The sequence below is a fragment of the Arvicola amphibius genome, chromosome 6 (genome assembly GCF_903992535.2).
Source record: "Arvicola amphibius chromosome 6, mArvAmp1.2, whole genome shotgun sequence".
In the NCBI taxonomy this organism is placed as follows: Eukaryota; Metazoa; Chordata; class Mammalia; order Rodentia; family Cricetidae; genus Arvicola; species Arvicola amphibius.
The window spans coordinates 87,496,180-87,512,938 of NC_052052.2; the positions used below are offsets into that span (position 1 = coordinate 87,496,180).

Sequence of the window (16,759 nt, forward strand, 5' to 3'; positions counted from 1 at the left end):
TATATATATATATATATATATATATATACACACACACACACACATATAATATTTGAGATGAGGGGTGAAACTCCAGCAATTCTTTTACTTTTCAGGGTTGGTTTAGATACATTGTTTTGTTTTTAAATGTTTCCATATGAAGCTGAAAATTGTGCTTTCAAGGTCTGTGAATAATTGTGTTAGAATTATTATGGAGATCGTGTTTAATCTGTAGATGACTGCTTTTAGTAAGATGGCCATTTTCACAATATTAATCCTACCAATCCATGAGCATGGGAGATATTTCCATTTTCTGATGTCGTCTTCAATTTCTTTCTTCAATGTCTTAAAGTATTTGTTTGTTTGTTTGTTTGCTTATTTATTTCGAGTTTGAAATGGACTTTATTTAAAACTCTATTCTATGATTACCAAGTTAGCGTTTTCCACCAACCTGGGGAGCAGAGACCTTCACAGACTTCACAACCATTTGCTTAGGTGCTGCTTCTGTAGGGGCCTTGGCAGCAGCCATTGCTGTCTTCTTGGATGCCTGCTTAGCCTTTTGCTTCCTTGGCAGCCCTGATGGCTTGCTCTCGCTGGGCTTTCCTAACTTCTGGTTTCTGATTCCTCTTGGCCATTATATCAGCAAGGGATGCACCAGTGATGGCCTGCTGGAATTTGACTGCGCGGCGGGTTCTTTTCTTTTGAATTTCTTCCGACTGTCCTTTTTTTGTGTTTCCTTCTGTACAGGACAGTCCAGTTTATCTGCCGGGGATTCCTTTGGACAGGAATGCGGACTCGCATTTTGCATTAAGAAACTGGAAAACCTTCCCCTCGGTCCTGGCGTAGCGCCGCCCGTGTCCGGGGTAGATCTTGTACCCGCTGCACAGCTGGACCTTCATGATGAGAGCTGCTGCCTGGCCGGAGGAAAGATGGCGAAGAGCTTAAAGTATTTATTATACAAGCCTTTCACTTGCTTGGTTAAGAGTTATCTCAAGATAATTTTTAAGGCTTTTGTGAAAGATATGGTTTCCCTGATTCTTTCTTAGTCCGTTTGTCATCTGTATTTAGGAAGGCTACTGTGTGCTAATTTTATATCCTGCTGCTTTACTGAAACTGTTTATCAGCTGTAAACTTTTCTTGGTAGAGTTTTTGGGGTCATTTATGTATATGATCATATCATCAGGCCAGGTGGTAGTGTTTCATGACCTTAATCCCAGCCCTCGGGAGGCAGATGTAGGTGGATCTCAGAGTTTGAGGCCAGCCTGGTTTACAGAATAAGTTCAGGATAGCCCGGGCTACACAGAGAAACTCTGAAAAAACCAAAAACAATTTTAAAAAAAAATCTTACCATCTGCACATACAGATACTTTGACTTCTTTTTTTTTCGATTGTGTCCCCTTGGTCTTCTTTGACTGTCCCACCGCTGCAGCTAAGGCTTCAAACACTATGTTGAGTGAATATGGAGAGAGTGGACTACCTTGTATCATTTTGAATGTAGTGGAATTCCTTTGAATTTCTCTCCGTTTAGGTCGGTATTGGCTTAGGGCTTGCTATAATTGCCTTTATTATGTTTAAGTATGTACTCTCTATCCCTAATCTCTCCAGTACTTTTATCATGAGGGGGTGCTGGATTTTGTCAAAGGCTTTTTCTGCATCTAATGAGATGATTATGTGTTTTTTTGTCTTTTTGTCTGATTATATGGTAAGTTACATTTATTTATTTATGGATGTTGAACCATCCCTGTATCTCTGAGGTGAAGCCTCATTGATCTTTTTAATGTGTTTCGGATTTCGTTCACAAGTATTTTATTGAGATCTTTTGCATCTATGTTCATAAGGGAAATTGATCTGTGATTCTTTTTCTTTGTTGGATCTTTAAGTGGGTCAGTACCAGAGTAATTGCAGTTTTGTAAAAAGTAGGCAATGTTTCTTCTGTTTGTATTTTAAAGGATAATTTGAGAAAGATTTGTGTTTTTTGTTAATTCATCTTTGAATGTTTGGTAGAATTCTGTGCTGAATTCATCTGGCCATGTTTTTTTTTTTAATTTGATTTTTTGGGTTGGGAGATTTTAATTACTACTGTTATTTAACTCAGGGTAATAGGTCTGCTTAAATTGCTTATCTTTTCTTGATTTAACTTTGGTAGGTGGCATATATCAAGAAATGTATCTATTTCTTTTAGGTTTTCCAACTTGATGGACAACAGATTTTTAAAATGTGATTCCCCAAATTTCTTGTCTCTAATAGGCTTGAACTCATTGGTATAGGAAAAGACTTTCTGAACAGAACACTGATGACTCAGGCACTAAAGACAACAATTAATAAATGGGACCTCATGAAGCTGAGAATATCTTGTATGGGAAAGGGCACTGTCATCTGAACAGAGCAGCAGCCTATCAAATGTAGCCTCTATACATTTGATAGAGAGCTAATATCTAAAACATAAATAATTTAAAAACTGGACATCAAAAATAATCCTTTAAAATGGTGTACAGAATTAAATAGTTCTCAAGAGATGAACCACAAATATTCTACATCCTTTAGTCATCAAGCAAATGGAAATCAAAACTATCTTGAGATTTCATCTTATACCAGTCAGAATGTCAATATCAGGAAAACTCATGCTTATGAGCGTGTGGGGTAAGGGGAATGTTCATTTATTGTTGGTGGAAGTGCAAACCCATACAGCCACTATGGAAATCAGTTTGGTGATTCCTGAGGTAGGTGGGGATAGATCTCCCTTAAACTCCAGCTATATCACTCTTGGGCCAAAGACTTCACATCCTACTACGGAGACACTTGCTCAATAATATTCATTGTTTGTTATCCACAATATCCAGATGTGGAAAACAGAGAAAATGTCTTATACCCCATCTGGGCAGCATACTAGAGCTGACCCTGTTGTTGGGGATGCAGGGTAGCCAGCCCTGAGAGCATGATAGCAGCAGAGTTGATTCCCCTTGTCTGCCATGGGTGGCATGGGAGAGGGAAGGATGCCATCCCCCTCTGTCCCTTGCTACCTGTGGCAAGTGAGAGAGCTGGACGCAGGGTTATGAGAGGACTAGCTCCCCATTACCACCAGCAGCACATTAGAGCTGACCCTGTTGTTGGGTATCCAGGGGAGCCAGTCCTGAGGGTGTGAGAGCTGACCCTCACCTCCTATGCCCCTTGCAGAAGTCGGGAGAGAGCCCTGTACCTTACAGTAGAGCTTGTCCTGGTGTTTTGAGTGTGGGTGAGCCAGATGTGAGGACCTGAAATCAGGGAAACTGGCCTAGCTCTGCGCTGCAGGCTGCATTGATACTGCGCTAGCGAGCAGTGCTTAGAGCTCACCTGGGTAGTGACGAAGGCAGGCAGTGACCAAACCCAGCTACCACCCAGACCCAGATTAGGGCTGTACGCTGTCCCACCCCAACATTCCACCTCATCTATGAACTGCTGGAGAGGTGAAGGGGACGAACCTACAGATCCAAGACAGCAGGATCTCGATGACACAGGACGACAGGATGTCCACAGGCACGCGCTCCTGTGACAGTCCATTGTTCGTGCAGCAGAGTCCAGGCCTCGAGCCAGACCAGTGACTCCTGGCAATGAACACTTGCAAGTAAAGATGAAGAGGATAAACTCTGTGACTCAGCAGGCCACACTACAGCTACCACAAGATCCCCCTTTTTTGTTTTGCTTGTTTGGTTTTGGGTTCATCTTTTAAATTTGGTTTTGTTTGGTGGGGGAGGTTGCAAGGGGATGGGGAGATAAGTGGCATCAGAATGCATGATGTGAAATCCACAAAGAATCAATAAAAGTTTAAAAAAGAAAATGTCATACATATACAAAGTAGAATATTTCTCAGATGTTTTAAAAAAATAAAACCATGAAATTCACAGGTAAATGGATGGAAAAATTCACCGAGTTCAGACCCAAGAGACAAATAAAGTATGTATTTTCTATATGTGGATGTTAGCTTTTGTTAAGTTATAATAAGCAGGCTACAATAACCATTGAGATTAAGTATAGATAAAGGAGCAGAAGCAGGGAGGATCTCCCTAGAAAAGGGAAATAGTACAGATAATTATGTATAGAAGGTGGTGGTGGGACACTGGAATAAGGGAATCATGCAGGGAAACAGAGAGAAAAGATGGGTAAAGGAGGGAATACAGCTAAAACTAAGGGGTGGTTGAAGGGTTGTATAGAAACCTATTCTAATAGAAGCTTCTTTATATATATGAAAGAAATTTAAATGGAACCAGCAAATAATGGGGAGACAGTGCCACAACTAGACATCTTTTACTATCAAATGAAACCTCTAGTACCAGGAAAGGGTCACATCTAATTGAATTGTTGGCCAAATGGGCCTCCATGACAACACTAAAACAACCCAGACTATTGCTATCCACAAACTGGTTGTAATGCCCTATTGCTGAAGACAATACTTACACAACTCATTGAACATGGCAAAGTAGTGCTGGTGCCTACCTAGAGCCTTCATCCCTACGGACTAGTGTTCATAGTACTGAAGTTACTCGGCACATTACCAGAGGAAGCAAACCCAGCTAAAACCCCCTTTGATCTACAGTGGTGACCTCTCTGCAAGATATGCTGGTGAAATAGTGGCACGAAAGTTGCTGGAGTAACCAACCACTATCTGATTGGACTTAAGGAACACTCAGTGGGATGGAACCCATGCCCAGCACTGCTCTGGTGGCTTAGAAACTGAGACTAGAGAGACCATGGACCTAGGGAAACCCAATACTACTGTTCTGCTAAAGGAATGTAGCAATATGATGTTGTGGAATATTATTTTAACTAGGGAAAGATGTTATATTTGTTTATGCTGCAGAATATCTTTAGCTTTGTAAAGGTATGTTACTTTTGTTTATGCTGCATTGGTTTAAATATGAAAAGATGTGTTGCATTTGTTTCATTTTGTCTGCCTACGGCTTCTGATTGGTCTAATCAAGAGCTGAACAGCCAACAGAAAGGGGAAAGGAAAATGAACAGGCAGGAGAAGGATAGAGGAGTTAGCAGGCAGGGAAAATAAATAGGAGGAGAAATCTCGGCTAGAGCGAGAAAAGGAAAAACAAGAGAAAAAGAGTGAGGAGGAAAACAAGGAGAGCCAGGCCAGAGGCCAGCAGACGCCAGTCAGCAGACTTAAGCAGCAGTGAAGTGAGATAGACAGAATCAAAAAGGAAAAAGGCCTGAGGCAAAAAATAGATACAGAGAAACAGGTTAATTTAAGTTCAAAGAGCTAGCTAGGAAGAGCTAAGGTACAACATGAGGAATTCAAAACTAATAATAAGCCTCCATGTCATGATTTGGGATTGGTTGGTGGCCCAAAGAGAAAGCCTGTTACAATGTAATGGCTCCTAATGAATTCTACTGTAATTCATAGTCGCATCTTGCTCAGCACCATCAGAAAAGCTTCCAATAAAGAGGAACAAACTCAGAGACCCACAACTAGACTATGAGCAAAGAATGAGACCTTGGAACACTAAGGGGATGGCTCTGATAAATCACCCCTCCCCCATCATCTCAGTGGATTCGCTGAAGAGAAGTTGGAAAGATTTTAAGAACCAGTGGAAATGGAAGACACCAAAGAAGCAAGGACTTCCAGAGACAACAGGACGGACAAACATGAACTTGCAGAGACGGTGACAGCATGCACAAGGCCTGCACAGATGCAAGCCAGATGGGGACCAGCACTGAGAGGGGAAGTAGACACAGCCCCCATCCCTTACTCGGAAGCTGCCTCCAGCTGATAACCACTCACAGAGGAAAACTTACTGGGGACACAAAACCGCAACTTGAGGGCAGGCCCATGCCCAGCAGTAGATGGCCAACAACAAACTTGATGGAAATTTGTACAGGCTTCTTTTCTCTGTCTCACAATGCTTTGCGTAAACATTTGTTTTTATAAGCTTGCAGGTCTTTTGCTGACAATATTGTGGTTCTGCCTTTGTGTTTTTATGGGATTTCTGTGTGTGTGAATGTATGTGTCTCTAGGTCTATGTGGGTTCTTTTGTACTTTTTCTTTGGCTTTTTTTCTGTTTATTTTGTCCTGTTCAAATTTGTTTTTATTTTTCTTTCTTTTTTTAGATGCCTGTTTGCTTGCCCACTCCTTTCCCATGTTGTTTTAGATGAGGTTCTCATATGTAAATAAACCAAAGCTTTCCTCAGACCAGCGAAATCGTGGATTCCTAGTCATGCATCATGAGTTTTATTTTTGTTGAATTTGATCACATGTCTGTTCTCTCTGTTATAATGAGTGTATTGTTTTCTCATTTTTCTTTATGAAGTGAGTTAGATGAATGGACTTTCAAATGTTCTGCCTTTCCTGCTTGTCCATGATAAACTGTTTGGTAACACTCTTAATGTTTTTATATAACTGAATGTAATGTGCAATTCCATGACTAAGGAATTTTAAATTATTTTTAAGAGAAAAACTTCTGCCATTTCCTTATTGAATATTGTTTGCCAAGGAGTTGTGGTTCTTGCTTCTTTTTGTAATACAGTTTTATTAACGAAGATTATGTCATATTGACCATCTGGGTTAGTTTTCATGAACAGACTTCACTCTAGAATATATTTGTGTTAATAAAAGTTTAGTTATGACCCTTACGTTAATAAACTCCGTCTGTATGTTAAGCTGTTGTCTCTGTCACTTCACAGCGCTCTGCGCTTGTAGAATCTGTGCGGGAGCCGGTGGTTTTGTGTCTGCTTTTCCTGTGTTATCGCCGGAGAAAGAGATTCCACTGCTTCTGCCTTCACGTTCAAGTTTGTGTGTGTTCTGGTTTTTTCATAAGTTTTCTTATTTCTGTTTAATTGGATTTCTATTATGTATTTTAAAACCATTTTTATCATTTCACTTTCCTTAGGGTTAATGTGCTTTTCTTTTTCTAGCCTTTTTAAATTTTAGCTGCAAAATTGCTCATTAATGCTTTTCTTTCTTCATAATTGGAATCCACATATGATTTCCTACTAAGTAAGGTTTGGCTATGAAATAGAATCTTGTTATTTTTGTTATAATTTAGTGTAGAGAATTGTTCTATTTCCTGCGGCGAGCGAGCCCCCGACCAGCAGGTAAGATCACCACCGACACAGGATCCTTCTCTGATCACACTTTATTGAAGCGCTGCTTGGTTGAGGAGAGCTGGTAAGCAGGGGGCCCCGAGCCGGGGCGGGTGGCGGCTTATATACAGGAGGACGGGGCGTGTCTACTGATTAGTTGACGAGGCAGAAAAGGATTGGTGGAACCTGTTGCTAGGCAGATGTGGCGCGAAGAAAGTCGCCGCACATACTTGCTTACTTCAGCACTCGGCGCCATCTTGTAATTGCGAAGTGTTAGATGTGGCCGCCACAAGTTCCCCCCTTTTAATTTTATGACATTTAAAAGACAGTCAAGGCTGAGGTCAGAGGACCTTACCCTGAAAATGTAGACATGTCCCGTTTTTTCTTCCCAGGGATGGGAAAAATAAGCGGGAACTACCCATTGCATAAGGTCATGATCTCCTGAGTGGATCTACTCAGTGCCTCTTAGGTGCAAAACCTCCTGTCCAGGACAAACACATCCCCAGATTCAGGGGAACCTCATCGATCCCTCTTTCCGAGTGCAATGGCTCAATGGCCTTCGGGTGCAAAAGCAGGGATTAGGGTCAGGGAGTCCTGTAAGATGCTGATCCAAGCTTGGGGGAGTTGCCGGCCTCCAAGGCTGCTGAGGGCATGTGCAATGGCCACCTTTTCCCGTTTCCCTTACCCGAATCAGCCTTAGAAGCAGAAACAAGTGCCAATATCACTCCCGAAGTTAATATTAATCCTAGCACGCCAACCCCTGCCCCATTCCTTAATATATGAAAAGGTATCTACCAGCCAATCTGTAAATTCCCCCAGCGAAACCATAGTCGCCTGGGTTTGATTCAAAGCCAAAATCTTCAAACTAAAATTTGCTTGCAATTGTTCCAATTCCCTTGTCCAATTGCCATTTAGATATTGAGAAATCGCTCGGGATTCATTAAGGGTAGCAGTATAGGGGGGTAACACACAAGTGCTTAGTACGATCCACACAACCAAAGGTAACTATATCAAACATTTCTAATATATTTCTTTCCACCAAATCAACTCTCTTATTTAACAATAAAATACCTGACATTAATTGATGGTTAATCTTTTCTTGTATATACATAGCGTCCGAGGTTTTTTGAACCACAGAATTGATAATAGTAACTGTCTGAACTTGATGGCCATAGCTACTCCTGCAGGTAACAGCCGCCGCAGCAGACACTGCAATAGCCGTCACAATAGTTGCTGTAATGCCAAAATCCCTTTTCCGGCGAACCAGGGTGGCTAATGGGAAGTTCTTAGGATTGGCTTTTACAGGCAAAAAACACAAAGGTAGGGATGCGCATAACAATCGCACCTGAATGGTAGAAATTCCAACATTGTGACAGAGAGCAATTATCCTTCTTGCAATCAACTGCAGTATTATTTGAACTCCCTGTAGTATTAAACAAAAGCCAGACAAAGGGAGGATCCAGGCAAACTCTGGTCTGCCGTAGAGTAGTATTATGTTTTTTCTCTACACTAGTTATATTAATTTCTTTAGAAGTGTGATTCATAATCCCTGTATAATTATTTAACACAATTATTCCAGAGCGAACAAATGTAGCAAATGGAGACAACTCAGTTATAGCTCCTCTGGAATTCATAAGTATCCACGGAGTAAAGGGTGATCCAACCTTTATCATAAGTTTTCTTTTAACCTTAAAATGGTTAAGATTCCTAAGAACCCATCCAGAATTATTGTAAAACTTATCATATCGTCCTCTACAATCCACAAATTCAGGGGGATAGCTCAAATCATTACCAGAGCATCTAGGGACAGACCAAGAAAAAATATTATTACTAGTATGATTACTATTGCCAACCTGTGAATCACTATTATTAACCTTGCTAACCTGTACCCAATTGGGCGTTGTAAGGTTGCAACTGATCCCATAAGTGGTAACATTAACAGTATTATTGGAACTGGAATAGGAGCCAGATCCAGATTTAGCTCCAGATCTAACCTGAGGCAGGGCTACGCTAATGGCCTTTCTCAAAAAATTGGGGGTATCTTCTAAAAATGGATCTCTAGCTACAGTAAGATTCATGGCATCTAGCAAGATGCAGTCTGAGATAGAAGTGCTCTGATTTGTGGTAAAACATAAAGTTCCTGCTAGGGGCACTACAGTTTGATTAAATTTTTTGTTCCTGTGCATCCATTTTCCATGCTCTTGTATAAATTCATTAATTTGTTGATAAACCTCCACTGGATAGGCTGTTTTGATTAGCCGTCCATTGCCCTTGCCCTAATAACATGTCTGCATTCCAGGGAGCTCGATTTGGTGTTTGCGCATTTACTCGAGCCTGAGTGTGAGCAGCTTCTACCACTATAGATCTATAATCTAGATATTGACCTGTAGAAAGGCATGCTCTAGCAATTTCCCACCAATCTGTTGGTGTCATAGCTCTGGTGGTCAACCGAGTCAGTAATGTGCGGGTATACTGCGCATTAGCTCCATAAGTCTTTGCCGCTTCCACTAAATCTTTTTAACTCTTTATAAGGGACTGGCTCATGATATCTTTGTTTGATTTTGATCCTCAAAAACAGGAAATACCACCACTGAAGGTGGATAATGCACAGCTAACTGCGCAAGAGTGCCCTGTCGATGAAAATGGCAGCTACTCCTGGGCTGCACGTAAGGAGGGGGAAGCTCTCTAGTGAGCACTTTTAGAGCTGGCCCATATCTCTCCTCCTCATAATGGTGCATCTTCCTCCCTCTAAGCTCTCCTCCTCTGCCTCTACCAGCTCCTCTTCAGCCAGCCGCAAGGCTGCGAATTCATCCAGCACCGGATACAGGGGAGGTGCTGAAGGTTTATTTATCTTAGGATTCTTCTTTTTCTTTTATATCTTTCTTTTCCCTTTTTTGTTCCTTATTACCGTGCACTTTTCTTCAGTATCCTCCTCTGTCTTTGAACCTGCTTCTGAAAGGCTGTCCTGGTGTCTTGCCAGCATTTTCCTTCCTTCTCTTAACTCCTCTACATTTTTTTCCGTCTTCAAGCAGGAGTGTACTAATCTCCAAAAAGGATAAGTTCCCTTCTTTAATTGCCCCTGTTCCTTTGCTGCCTCCAAATCTTTGCCTAGCTTTCTCCAGCAATGCAGATTTAGATCCCAGACACCCGCAAACCCACGGCGCCGAGCGATCAATATCCCCGACAATCACCTTTATAGTGGATTTCGAGATTTTCAATCCTCTCTCCTGTAGTAACCGCTTGTATAGGATCTACAAAATCGCATGCACTGGAGACAGACTGAGTCATTGCCCATCTTTGCTTACTTTTCTACAAGAGGCTTACAAAAGGGCAGAAAAATCGCATTATCTGCCACGGACTTACTTTCGCTTTAGATGTTGCAGCAGCGACACTCCTCTCCTGGTCTATGACAACGGATAAAAATGCAAAAGGCATAAACCACTACAGCAAAAACAACCACTGCTAATGCAAACCACAAAGGACTAATTCCTCCAAGAAGCATACCTGAGGATACTTACCGGCGCCGACCGCTTCGGTGTAGAGTTCTGAATCTCTTCGCCCCCCCCCCCACCCCCCCCCCCCCCCCCCCCCCCCCCCCCCCGCGTGTGTCCGCCGAAGTTCCCGGGTTTTGGCACCAGCTGCGGCGAGCGAGCCCCGACCAGCAGGGAAAGATCACCACCGACACAGGATCCTTCTCTGATCACACTTTATTGAAGCGCTGCTTGGTTGAGGGAGAGCTGGAAGCAGGGCCCCCCCCCCCCCCCCCCCCCCCCCCCGAGCCGGGCTGGGTGGCGGCTTATATACAGGAGGACGGGGCATGTCTACTGATTAGGTGACGAGGCAGAAAAGGATTGGTGGAAACCTGTTGCTAGGCCAGATGTGGCGTCGAGAAGTTCGCGCCACATACTTGTTTACTTCAGCACTCGGCGCCATCTTGTAATGGCGAAGTGTATGATTGTGGCCGCCACAATTTCCTTTATACTTTTTCTATGATTATTTGTTTGAGTATTTTTCTTGTTATAATGTGTTCGTTGGCAAACAGTTGGGTTAGTATTAATTTCTTCCTGTAGAAACACAGTAAGTGACTTCAGTCTTCAAACATTTTTGAGACACTTTTATGAACCCAAATATGGCTGGATTTTGTTACTGTGCCAAGCAGACCGCTTTTCGATGTTTCTTGGGCCAAGTTTTTCAGTTATGTTGTTTTGATCTGCTGTAGTCTTTCTAAAGTTTGACCAGATGATTCCACCAGTTGCTTAGATGTGTGTGTTAAAATCCATACTTGATTATACTCTGCTAAGCCCCTTTCCTTAGTGGTATTAATTTCTGATTTATATATTTAAATCTCTTATTTCTTTTTAAATTGATCTTTGCACCAGTATGAAAAGTTCCTCTTTATCTTGTTTTAAAGTCTATTAATCTATAGTATAAGTAAAGAATCATTTTCCTTACTTTTACTTTCAAATTGAGTCTTCATATCTAAGTATATTGCATATATGTAAACTGTTATAGAGATTAATGACTTTTTTTGTGTTTTGAAAATCCAACGCTTTTGTTGGGATATTTAATTCATTTACATTTACTTGTAAATTTTGACATTGTTAGATTAAAATCTTTGTCTCCTAATATTTAACTCATCTGTGTTATATTGTTTCTTCCATTCTTCTTGCCCACTTGTATCAGGTTTTCATTATTTTGTTTCATTGTTAATAGTGTACCCATTCTTCAACTTTTCTCTAATGACTCCTCTAAAGAGGGAAGCTCATACGCTGGACACTGTAATCTGGAGCACATGATCACCTTCAGTGTTTCATGGATAATGCTAGGACCTAATAGGTTTTGCATTCCATTTCTCCTCTTCTGTTTCTTATTTTTATACACATTTCATTCTTCATATAGTTTCAGCACTGTGAGACCTATCATTACCATCACCATCATTTGTATACTCAATCCTTGCTCTTCAAGACATTTTGGTGTCGAGTGCTTTCGTCTTATAGGTTTTTTTTATCTCTGGGAAATATTAATGTTTACCTTAAATTGCTGGTCTACTGGAAACAATTTATCTCTGGGTCATTTTTCATAAATAGTGTTTAAAATACTTTATTCCACTATTTAGCCCATCTGAACTTGAGCTCATGATATTCCTTGGGAGAGAGCTGAGATTGTAAGCACATACCACCATGCCCAGTTGTATCATATTGTGGTTTTAAAATATTTTTCTATTTTAAAGAACTTTAATACACATATATTTTTAAGTTAGTGTAAAAGCATCAGGTTTCATTATGGAATTTTCAAAGGAATTTGTTTTTGTTAATCTTCCTCTTCCATCTTGCCCCTCCCCATTCCCCTGTCCTTCCTTTGTGCCCGTCTCCCCCAGTACTTCTTCTACTTTCACAGCACACGTATGCCACTTCCTTCCTCAGAACCTCTTTCTCTTTACATGGTCCCATTTCTGGTTTTATGGCCCATTCCTGCAGTCACACCTCAATACATAGAAACATTAAATCTCGGATCTGAAGTTGGAAGAGAACATGCAGTATTTATCTTTCCGAACCTGTCATATCTCACTTACTATACACTTTCCAGTACCATCCACTTTCCTTCAAATTTTATCATTTTGCTTTTCTATATGGATGATCGGGATTCCATTGTGTAATCTCTGACATTTTTATTATCCAGTCGTCAGTTGATGAACATCTAAGCTAACATTTTTTTTTGTTATTACCAATAGGGCAACAATGAATACAGATATGGAAGTACCTCTGTGGCTGGAATATAGAGTTTTTTGGGTAGGTGTCTAAAAGGACTACCCACTGGTTTCCATGGTAGCTGCACAAGTTTACACTTCCATTAGCAAAGTGCAAGAACAAGTCTCACCAGAATCTGTTGACTTTTCTTTCTGGGTGATGGCCATTCGGACTCAAAGTGGGCACCTCACCCATCTATTGATTGTCAGGTTTTGCTTGATCTTGTTTAAATTTTGCAGTTGGTTATACTTTGTGTCTGTCTGAAATATAGTTAGCAAACCTTTTTTTATATACTTTTTTCTTTGCTATAGTTCCCTTTGCTGCACAGATTTTAAATTTTATGTAATCCCATTTGTCAATTTTCAGAGCTATTTCTTATATTATTGGAGTCCTGTGCAGGAAATTCTTGTCTTTGCCTATATCTTGAAATGTTTTCTCTGGATTTTTTTCCTTTAACTGGTCAACACTTTGTATCTTAAGGTACTTGGCCTGTTTTTAATTGACTTTTGTGGATATGAGAGATACGGTTCTAAATCTGTATTTCTGCAGGTAGATATCCAGCTTTGTGAACTCCATTTGTTGAATAGACTGCTTTTTATTCACCTTATTTTGACACTTTTATCAGACATTATGTGACCATAAATTCATGTATTTATTTTGGAATCTTCTATTCTATCCCACTGACTACACATCTGGTTTTGTGCCAATACCATGACGAACCATGCTCTCTTTGCCACTGTGGCTCTGTAGTATAATTTGAGATGAAGGGTTGTGATACCACCAGCAGTCTTCTTTCTTTTTGTGGTTTCTGTGTTTGCTTTTACATTTTTATATTTTTCTAGTTCTGTGAATAATGTCATTGGAATTTTGACAAGGGTGGCTTTGAATCTATAAATTATTTTTAGTAATACAGAAATTTTGTTACACTAATTCTGCTAGCCCAGAAGCATGAAAGATCTTTCCACCCTCTAGTATCTTCTTCAACTAATTTTTTCAGTGTTAACATGTTTCCATGTATATCTTTCACTTGGTTAGGTTTATTCCTGTGTTATTCATTCATTTGTTTTGAGGCATTGTGAATAAGATGTTTTTCCTAATTTCTTTCACAAAAAATATGCTATTGGTATCTATGAGAAATATTATTTTGTATCTTACAGGTTTAATGAAAGTATTTATCATAACTAAAAGTTTTCTGGAGTCTGTAGAGTCTTTTAAATATACAACATGTTATCTACAATTAGGGATAATTTGATTTCTTCTCTTATATTTTTATCTCTTTTATATCTTTCTTTTGCCTTATTACTTTAAGACTTCAATAACGAATAAGAGTGAAGAAACTTGGGCAGCCACATCTCATTCCAGATTGTAAGTAGAATAAAATGCTCAGGGCATTTTGCCTTTCATTTTTAAAGCCATTTAGTACAGTGTTAGCAGTGTGGTTGTTTTATATGGCTGTATTACTTTGAGATGTGTTCTGTTTATTTTAAACTTCTTCAGGAATTTTATTATGTGGTCGTGTTGAACTTTTTGAAATACTTTTTCTGCATCTATTGGAATGGTCACCTGTATCACTTTAATTTTGTGGATTTTGTTGGAGACAATTATAAATCCACAGTTATTCTCTTTAGCACTTAAATATGTAATGTACTTTGTTTTCTATTTTATTTGTTGAGAACTTATAATTCAATCTATTGATTCTTTGAAATTTTTTATTTTTCCCTCTTTTTTTACACAGTCTTATTTTATATACCAAGCCCAGTTCCTTCTCCCTCCCATCCTCTTACCTTCTTCCCACTTCACCCCCATCCACTCCTCAGAGAGGCTAAGGCATCCCATGGGGAGTCAACAAAGTCTGTCACATCACTTGAGGCAGGACCAAGCCTCCCCGACTCTTGTAAGCTGAGAAAGGTATGTCTCCTTAGGGAATGGGCTCCAAAGAATAGATCATGCACTAGGGATAAATACTGGTTCCACTGCTAGTGGTTCCACCAATGGCCCATGCCACACAACTGTCACCCTCATTCACAGGGTGTAGTTTGGTCTTATGCTAGCTCAAGACAGCTGTTTCTGTGGGTGTCCCCATCATGGCCTTGGCCCCTTTGCTCAAAATATTGTTCCTTCCTCTCTATGACTGGACTCCAGGAGTTTGGCCCAGTGCTTAGCTGTGGATCTCTGCATCTGCTTCCATCAGTTACTGGATGAAGGTTATATGATGAGAATTAAGGTAGTCATCAATCTGATTACAAGGGAAGGGCAATTTAGGTGCACTCTCTACTATTGCTTAAATTCTTAGCTGGGGTCGTCCTTGTGGTTTCCTGGGAGTTTCCCTGGGTATTTCTTTCCTTGCTCTCCCTCTCTGTCCTTTACCCAGTTCTGTCTTCTCAATCCCTCATGCTCTTTTCCCTGCTCTCCTTCTCTTCGCACCACTCCCCTACTACCCCGGAGATCTTGTCTACTTCCCCCTTGGGAGGATCCATGTATGTCTCTCTTAGGGTTCTCCTCGTTTCCTATCTTCTCTGGGGTTGTGGACTATATGCTGGTTATCCTTTGCTTTATGTCTAATATCTACTTATGAGTGAATACATACCATGTTTGTCTTTCTGTGTCTGACTTACCTCTCCCAGGATGGTTTTTTCTAGTTCCATCCATTTGCCTGCAAATTTCAAGATGTCATTGTTTTTATCCCTGAGTAGTACTCCATTGTGTAAATGTACCACATTGTCTTTATCCATTCTTCGGTTGAGGGGCATTTGGTTATTTCCAGGTTCTGGCTATTACAAATAATGCTGTTATGAACATAGTTGAACAAATGTCCTTTTGGTAGCCTCTGGTTGTTTTTAAGATATTTTTCCATGCAGTTTTATTCTGTGTTCCAGGAATATTTATCCTTATTTTTGAATTTTCCTTCTTGAAGGTTTTGGAGCTTAATGGTCTATGTCTTTAAAAAGCTTTCAGTATTTGGAGTAGCATCTTAAAATTATTATGTTATTTATTCATGTGTGCACATTATGTGTGTCCATGTGTACATATATGTATGTTGGGAGTAAACATGTGCTGTGGTGTACCTATGGATATCAGAGGACAACATACGGAATTGATATTCATTTTCCACCACGGGATCTCAGTAATCAGAGTCAAATTGTTAGGGTTCATGCAGGTGACTTTAATTATCCTGGTCCATTTGTGGCTCTAGAATCATAATTTTTTATCTCTCCAAATATTGCTGAAGTTCTGTTCTCTCCCTCCATTTCTTCTGGAGACTCCAAGAATACATTTCTTGGACATATTCACTGTGTTCTATGTGTTTTTCTATGTATTATCTTCTTTGGTGTACTCGGTTCATCAATGTCAGTATTTCAGGTTATTCTGCTTCAGAGTTCACACCCTTAATCTTGTTTGAAATCTGCTGTTAAATCAATACATTGTGTTCTTAAAGTCCAATCTTGACTTTTAAATATTTTAGTATAATTTCTTCATTTTCTTCTTCTCCATTGACCAGATTAATTATAATTATTTCAAAGTCCTTTCTGCTACTTTTAGCTACTACAGTAATTTCACATACAGTGGTTTTTAGAAACAATGTGACCTTTAGAACCTAAGTCTTTGTTTATCTACTTATCTATTTACTTACTCATTAGGTTCCTGACATATGTGTAGTCTAGGCTGGCCTTGGCTATTTTTGCCCCACCCTCTGATACTTACATTGTGTGCCACCATACATGGCTTCTGAGTAACATTTTTATTGAATTCTGGATATAATGAAATAAAAAAGCATAAAACTCCAGACCATAGTCTTACTCTATCAAATTTCCTCTCTCCTTTTTGGGTAAACAATAAAGACTGGTCACACAGACTATATAGCTTAGGGGGTGGCTTAGCACACATTGGATGAGGTCCATGCATCTCTCTTTAGTGGTCTCCCCAGCCACAAGCTCTCACAAAGTGGCCTGAAAAGACCTTAATTTTCTTAT

General features: G+C 40.1%; 1 pseudogene; it reads right to left on the reverse strand.

Annotated features, from left to right (window-relative positions):
- Nucleotides 1-412: 412 nt before the first annotated feature.
- Nucleotides 413-881, reverse strand: LOC119817992 (annotated as a pseudogene).
- Nucleotides 882-16,759: the final 15,878 nt, after the last annotated feature.